Source organism: Astyanax mexicanus, chromosome 8 (genome assembly GCF_023375975.1).
Source record: "Astyanax mexicanus isolate ESR-SI-001 chromosome 8, AstMex3_surface, whole genome shotgun sequence".
NCBI lineage: Eukaryota > Metazoa > Chordata > Actinopteri > Characiformes > Acestrorhamphidae > Astyanax > Astyanax mexicanus.
Window position 1 is genome coordinate 27,248,222 of NC_064415.1, and position 8,181 is coordinate 27,256,402.

Genomic DNA, 8,181 nt, shown 5'->3' on the forward strand with positions numbered 1-8,181 from the left:
TAACAGGAAAGAGTGCCAGTAACAGGAGTGACTTCCAGTAACATTAATGAGTGCTAGTAATGTAGTGCGTTCCAGTAACAGGAATGAGAGCCAGTAACAGTAGTGTTTTTTTATCATAAATTTTTATTATTTGAACATGTAGTCATTCATTTATTTAAAATAAAGACTTCTTGAGAGAAAATCAAAAGAATTAGTGGACTTGCTTTGTAAATGTCACATGAGTTTTTTAACCATCTTTGAATTGGAAACCTTGTAAAACATTAAGTAAAGCTGACTGAGTTTGACCAGTACATGTCTTGAATAGTTAAATACATGTGCTGTTAGATTCAGAGTTGAAAAAAGATTAAAAAAAAAAAAAAACGTTTAATTTTAAGGTATTACAACAAGCAAATGGCACCCATTCGGTGGAATGGCCCAGCTACTATTTAAGGTGTTGCACTAAAATATGTCCAGTTTTACTACACCTAGTGAGCTTTAATCTCATGCTGAACTTTAACCACTGATTTTAACCAGCTACAAAACTCACGCATTTCGCTGTAGAACCAGCACTCCTGCTCGCATTTCCTATAAGCCTTTGAAACGGTGAACTGACACCTGCGAGCGCACCCTTCCACCAAATCCACATTCATCCAGATTAGCTCTCCGCAGCAACAGATGCTGCAGCGCACGCTAAACCAGCCATGCTGAATTCCCATAATTAATCTCCTATTACTCTCCACAGCTCTCCATCATGCCAGTTATCACACTGAAATATCATCCTCAAAGGAGATGATGTAGGCAGGGATGTACGTAAGCTCCTCGGCTGCGGGAATACAAGAATCGGGTAATGCTAATAGCATGGGATTGCTTTAAGACTATTCTGGTGTGTTGCTTTATGTGGAAATAGATGACACTGTATTTGTGTAACAGCTTGTGTAAACAGTGAACCAGGTCAGAGTGAGGGGCACGATAATGATGCACAAACAACCATACATAGACATAGATATATACCACTTAATGCTGTGGGTATATTAATACATATTTTGCCCACGTATCACAAACAGTAATAGCACTAAAAGTGCTAGTTACACATTGTGCTCTACATAGTAGAAGTATGGGGCTTCTTGCATTGGAGATCTCAGTACATCTCTAACATAAATATCCTGAAAGCCAGGAAAGGAAAGGAATAGTGAGCGTCGGGGAAAAGCATTGCATGAATCAGCTCCACTGGCACCCACTCACAATCCTGAAAAGTGAGTGCAATGTCTGGACTTCCTCCTGGTTATCAGCTAGAAATGGAATAAATGGTTTGCGTGACATATTACAGTCTCCGTGAGAAGAAGCACACTTTTACAGCTTGTCCTGCATTAATATGCTTGAAAGGTAACTGCTCTTCCCAGCAGAGGTTTGGCCCTTCCTCTTTCAGCATGTCGACTACCGACTGCTTAATTCAAACGGTGGTAGAAAGAGTCACACACTCGACATGCAGGTGCTTTTTGAACGCATTCAATTTCCCACTTACCCCATAATGTAGTGGCAGTGATCAGTGTGCTGCTCTGTTGGAGTTGGAGTCATGCAATTAGAAACGTAAATATTAATGCAGAAATCTGAATCTAAATGTTGGATTATAAATACTGAAACTAAAAACTGAAACATAGTTTAAAGGTTTGTGGGAGAGCAACATAAAATCTACAACTACGATTTGTCGATACTGTTGCTACTATCCAGCATCGCTGGTTCACATCCAGGGGTGCAACCACATACTTTTTGACGCAGCAGAATATCAGTTATGTAATATAAAAAAAACAGCGTTGGCAACCTCTGTTCTATAATTTATTAGTTATTATCAGGGGCTTTGCTTGGGTATGTAAAAATCTGGGGCTCAGCCCAGTTTATTATATTAGTTTATTAGCTGATCAGTTGGATCCGGTGGAAAACATACAATTTTAGGGCCAAGACCAGAGTTAAGAAACTCACTTAAACTAAGTATAGTACTAAATTCTGGCTATCCACAACATCCAGCATCTAGCTAACTGTTTAGCTAAATTAATTTTCGTTAATTATAGCTCACAGTAATCCTGCGATCCTAAAGTAATAAAAACACAGTATTCATTTGAAAATAAAAATAGTTATTGGCTGATCAGCTACATTCTCAAACCTTGATCTGTGTGTTTTGATTCACAGACGAGTCTTTTTAACCAGAAACATATCATCACAGTTTACATGGTTAGTTCAGTTACCTTTCTTTTAGAAAAATCGCTGTGTATCCAGATATTTTTTAACATCAGCGCTGAAACCCGGTGCAAAAACTCAAAAACCTTCAAAAATCCTCCCCAGCAAGGCGGCGGGGGGCTCACTACCCTTACAGAAGCAAATGACCAAATACAGTACATACAGGGGTTGGACAATGAAACTGAAACACCTGTCATTTTTGTGTGGGAGGTTTCATGGCTAAATTGGAGCAGCCTGGTGGCCAGACTTCATTAATTGCACATTATTGCACCAGTAAGAGCAGAGTGTGAAGGTTTAGTTAGCAGGGTAAGAGCACAGTTTTACTCAAAATATTGCAATGCACACAACATTATGGGTGACATACCAGAGTTCAAAAGAGGACAAATTGTTGGTGCACGTCTTGCTGGTGCACCTGTGACCAAGACAGCAAGTCTTTGATGTATCAAGAGCCACGGTATCCAGGGTAATGTCAGCATACCACCAAGAAGGACCAACCACATCCAACAGGATTAACTGTGGATGCAAGAGGAAGCAAAAAAAAAAACATGAAACCACGGCTGCCCAAATCACGACAGAATTCAATGCGCACCTCAACTCTCCTGTTTCCACCAGAACTGTCTGTTTCAGTTTCATTATCCAACACCTGTATGTCTCTGTCCTAATACGAATGTATGAACCTTATGGATCTGACTGTATTTCTTATAGACTAAAGGTAAAGGTGTCGATTTATAGGAAAATATGTTGCACAACATTCCTGGTACTGAACCTGCGTCTGACTTCTCTCTAAAACAGTGCTTTTGTGTATCCCTCACACACTCACACACTCTATTATGGAGAATTCTAACTGAAAAGCCATACCAGAAACATCCACACACAAATACACACACACTCACATGACTACCCGCATACACACAGGCACATGAACACAAATACACACACACACTGTTCCAAACACACACCCTTTTAGTGAAAGTTTGCATTTCTAAATACAACATCATGCGCAACCCATCAGCAAACAACTGCCACTCAGTCGCTGCGTCTCCCCCAGAAAAGCCCAGAGCCCTTGAATTAAGTCAATCATTTAGTCGTAACAAATTAATTAAAAGAATAATTAAATCATTAACACATTAAATATAGCAATTAGAAATCATGTCTTACATGAGTGAATCTGAGTGGATTTGATGAGGGAGAGAGGAGAACGCAATGGAGTGCACCAGCCCAACGCTGAGTTTACTTTTTAGGCTTTTTTTTTTTTTTTCAGAGACGCCAAGCGAGAACTGGCGACTCCGTAATCACTCACTCGCTCTCTCTTTCTTTCTTTCTTTCTTTCTTTCTTTCTTTCTTTCTTTCTTTCTTTCTTTCTTTCTTTCTTTCTTTCTTTCTTTCTTTCTTTCTTTCTCTCACTCTCGCTCTGCCTCTCTCGTGCACTCCTGCTCACTAAGGGCAACGTTTGGTGGAAGGAATTATCTACAATTATCTCAAACAGTGTGTGTTCTGAATAGCAAGCGACGGAAGATCATCTCCAGTCCTTCTGAAGGCTCCCGAGCTATGAGGCCTCTTCCTTTAATTAATCAGTCAATAGTCTCCATTCCAGTCAGTTCTGCCGTGATGTGTGGATTAGGTGCAATTTCACTGTGGATTTGCACCGAGTAAGTATGACTGGTTGCAGGTGCCATGACCAATGGAGAAGAAGCGGCGATGACTCACGGCGGTTAAATCCCACCTTGTTGTGTCTTTGCGGCTATTCGATTCACTGCATCAGAAAGACTGACTGGTATATTAAACACATTCCCTTTGCTCAGAATCGGGACGCTAATTCTTTGGTGCAGCCGTATGGCCACACAATGCTGTCCTATGGAAACTGAACTGAAGCTAATCCATAAATGGCTCAGTGATTGAGCTCCTCTCTGACTCTAAACACTTCTAATCTGATCTAATTTTGTTGTGTATTCGCTTGGGGCCGGGTACACATTCACCATTGAAGCATTCATTGAAAGATACAAGCACATAGTGTTGACTATATTAATATTCTAAAACTTTATGATGCTGAATTAATGAACGGTACTCTAATATATCATCGCTGTCCAATGAAAAACACCTATCTCCAAAACAGCAACTTTACAGGAGATAGAAAAGACCTTGTAAACTTTGAATGGAAGTCAAGGTAAAAAGAGTTTATTTCAGGTCATTTTGAAGAGTTTCTATTGGTGCGTTCATCAAGAAATTTTGGCACAGTATAATGGCCAATTTGTCTGTTCAAATTATGTAGTAAACTTAAATTCGACAAAAATGGAGATAAGTGTGTTTCATCGGACAGGGATGATATGGACTTTCTATTACCTTAAACCTTTCAGACCCTGCGTCCATTACAATGGACATTGTGTATTTTCTTATTATTTTTTTATTATTTTATTACACATAACACTATTTGAGACTAAGATTGAAACTATATTAAAGAGCCAAAGAAAAAAAATTATAAGCCAATAAAACAATAGCTTATCCCCGCCCACTGCACTAAAAAAAACAGAACTAGAGCCAATTTTACTAATTTTATGTAATTTAGAACACTTTTTTTCCTATTTTTTTTGGTGTTTAGGTGGAGCTTGTGAACAAAAAGGTCAATATCAAATCTAAAATAAAAATTGAAAGCACAGGCTTTCAATTTAAAAGAATAGAATAAAAAAACAGTTACTTATTTTGGTTAGTTGAATGTTAATATTGTTAATATAGATTTTTTTATATAATACTAGACTCTTTGTTTGTGTCCATTCCAGACAGAAAACAGCATTATTATTATTATTATTATTATTATTATTATTATTATTATTATTATTATTATTATTATTATTATTTATTTATTATTATTTTTTAATTAATTATTTATTTATTTATTTTCAGTACTGGCAGATAATTCATGTATGAAAAGGTTAAGGTAATAGAAAGGTAATTAAAGGTAAGCACACCATCAAGAAGTGATAGCCAACTGAGCATAGCATCCCTTGTAATAGAAAAGTGAATAAAGTAAATATTTTAAAAGTATGCTTAACATGGAAAAGTACATACTTTTTAAAAATTAAAACATGTACTAAGTTTCTATTTTGGAATAACTTATGGCAACTCAAGCATATTTCAGTTATACAGTAATACAGTACTTAAAAATATATATCTTCTGCATGTAGGGATTTAGGTCAGCTATAGAGAATCTATAAACACTCACAACCTCAGTGTTATAGGCTCACAATCATAAACTAGCAATTTAGTTTGTAAATCAATGCATTTTAAGCAATGTGCAGCTTTAGAAAAAAAAAAAAAAAAAAAAAAACTAAAGCTAAGAACAAAATGCTATACTTGGTGTGAGAGGTATGAACTGTGGTTTAGGTCAGATTTAGAGTGCCTGAGGGGGGCTGAGTCCAGAGAACTTGTATGTGATTAGATTAGCCACTAGATTAGCCATTAGATGAAGTGCTTTGAGAAGCTGGTCATGAGGCACATCAAAAACCAGCTCCCGTCCTCACTGGACCCTCTGCAGTTTGCGTATCGTCCAAACAGATCAACAGACAATGCCATCTCTACTGCGCTCCACCTGGCTCTCACCCACCTGGACAACAAAGACTGCTATGTTCGAATGCTGTTCATCGACTTCAGTTCAGCATTCAACACCATCATCCCTCAGCATCTGATAGGAAAACTGAGCTTGCTGGGCCTGAACTCCTCCCTCTGCAACTGGGTTTTAGACTTCCTGACTGAGAGACCACAATCAGTCAGGATTGGAAACAACACCTCCAGCACCACCATACTGAGCACCGGCGCCCCCCAGGGCTGTGTGCTCAGCCCACTGCTGTTCACTCTGCTGACTCATGACTGTACTGCAAAGTACAGCTCAAACCACATCATCAAGTTCGCTGATGACACAACTGTAGTTGGCCTCATCAGCAAGAATGACGAGTCAGCATACAGAGAGGAGGTGCAGTGGCTGACGGACTGGTGCAGAACCAACAACCTCTTAACGTGGATAAAACCAAGGAAATGGTTGTTGACTTCAGGAGAGCTCCAGGTGACTCCACCCAGCGCTAGCATTGGTGCTAATGCTAAAGAGGCTCTGTGTGAACTCTATCGGACTATCAGCGATCTGCAAAACAAACACCCAGACGGACTGTTTATTATTGCCGGAGATTTCAACCACGCAAATCTCAAGTCAGTGCTCCCTAAATTCCACCAACATGTGAACTTTGCAACGAGAGGAGCGAGCGCGTTGGATCTTGTTTACACAAACATCCCCAGCGCGTACCGGGCGGAGACCCGCCCCCACCTCGCTTTCTCGGATCACATGTGTGTGTGGCTGACTCCAACATACACACCACTCATCAGACGCTCCAGACCAGTTCAGAAGCAGGTGAAAACCTGGCCGGCAGGCTCCATCTCTGCCCTTCAGGACTGTTTTGAGTGCACTGCATGGGACATGTTTAGGGAGGCTGCTACTGAAGGCGATTCTGTTGATTTGGAGGAGTATGCAGCATCAGTCACTGGCTACATCAGCAAGTGTATTGATGATGTCACTGTCTCCAAGACCATCACCACACGCCCAAACCAGAAGCCTTGGATGACTGCTGAGGTACGTGCGCTGCTGAGGACCCGCGACTCCGCCTTCAGAGTGGGTGACAAGGTGGCCCTGAGGAAAGCGAGAGCCGACCTGTCAAGAGCTATCAGAGTGGCAAAGCGCGCACACGCCCAGAGAATCCACAGCCACGTCAAGGACACGGGTGATGCGCGGCGCATGTGGCAGGGCATCCAGGCAATCACCAACTACAGGACAATGCCACCGCCCTGTGAACGTGATGCCTCCCTCCCTGATGCCCTAAACAACTTTTATGCACGGTTTGAGGCACAAAACAACACGATGGCGAGAAAGACCATGCCCAAGCTGGACGAGCAGGTGTTGTGCCTAACTGCAGTGGATGTGAGGAACACTCTGCGCAGAGTCAACCCACAAAAAGCTGCAGGACCAGACAACATCCCCGGCAGAGTGCTCAGGGAGTGCGCAGACCAGCTGACAGATGTTCTCACGGACATCTTCAACATCTCCCTGTGCAGCGCCACTGTCCCAACGTGCCTCAAGTCCACCACCATCGTCCCCGTGCCGAAGAAGTCCACAGTGTCCTGCCTCAATGACTACCGTCCCGTTGCACTTACACCCATCATCATGAAGTGCTTTGAGAGGCTAGTCATGAGGAACATCAAGACACAACTGCCCTCTTCACTGGACCCCCTGCAGTTTGCGTATCGTCCCAATCGCTCCACGGACGATGCCACCACCACCCTTCATCTCTCCCTCACCCACCTGGAGAAGAAGGACACTTACGTCAGAATGCTGTTTATAGACTTCAGTTCAGCATTCAACACCATCATCCCACAGAACCTCACCAGGAAGCTAAGCTCGCTCGGCCTCAACACCCCCCTCTGCAACTGGATCCTGGACTTTCTGACGGGGAGACCCCAGTCAGTCCGGTTCGGGGGCAGCACCTCCAGCACCATCACACTGAACACGGGGGCCCCCCAGGGCAGTGTCCTGAGTCCTCTGCTGTTCACCCTGCTGACTCATGACTGTGCTGCAAAACACAGTTCTAACAGCTTTATCAAGTTCGCCGATGATACAACCGTGCTGGGTCTCATCACCAAAGGCGACGAGTCAGCATACAGAGAGGAGGTGCAGCGGCTGACAGACTGGTGTACAGTCAACAACCTTCACCTGAATGTGGACAAGACAAAGGAAATGGTTGTTGACTTCAGGAGAGCACAACACACCCACTCTCCACTCAACATCGACGGGTCCTCTGTGGAGATTGTTAAGAGCACCAAGTTCCTTGGTGTCCACTTAGCAGATAACCTCACCTGGACCCTGAACACCAGCTCTACAGCCAAGAAAGCCCAGCAGCGTCTCTACTTCCTCCGGAAGCTGAGAAAGGCCCGTCT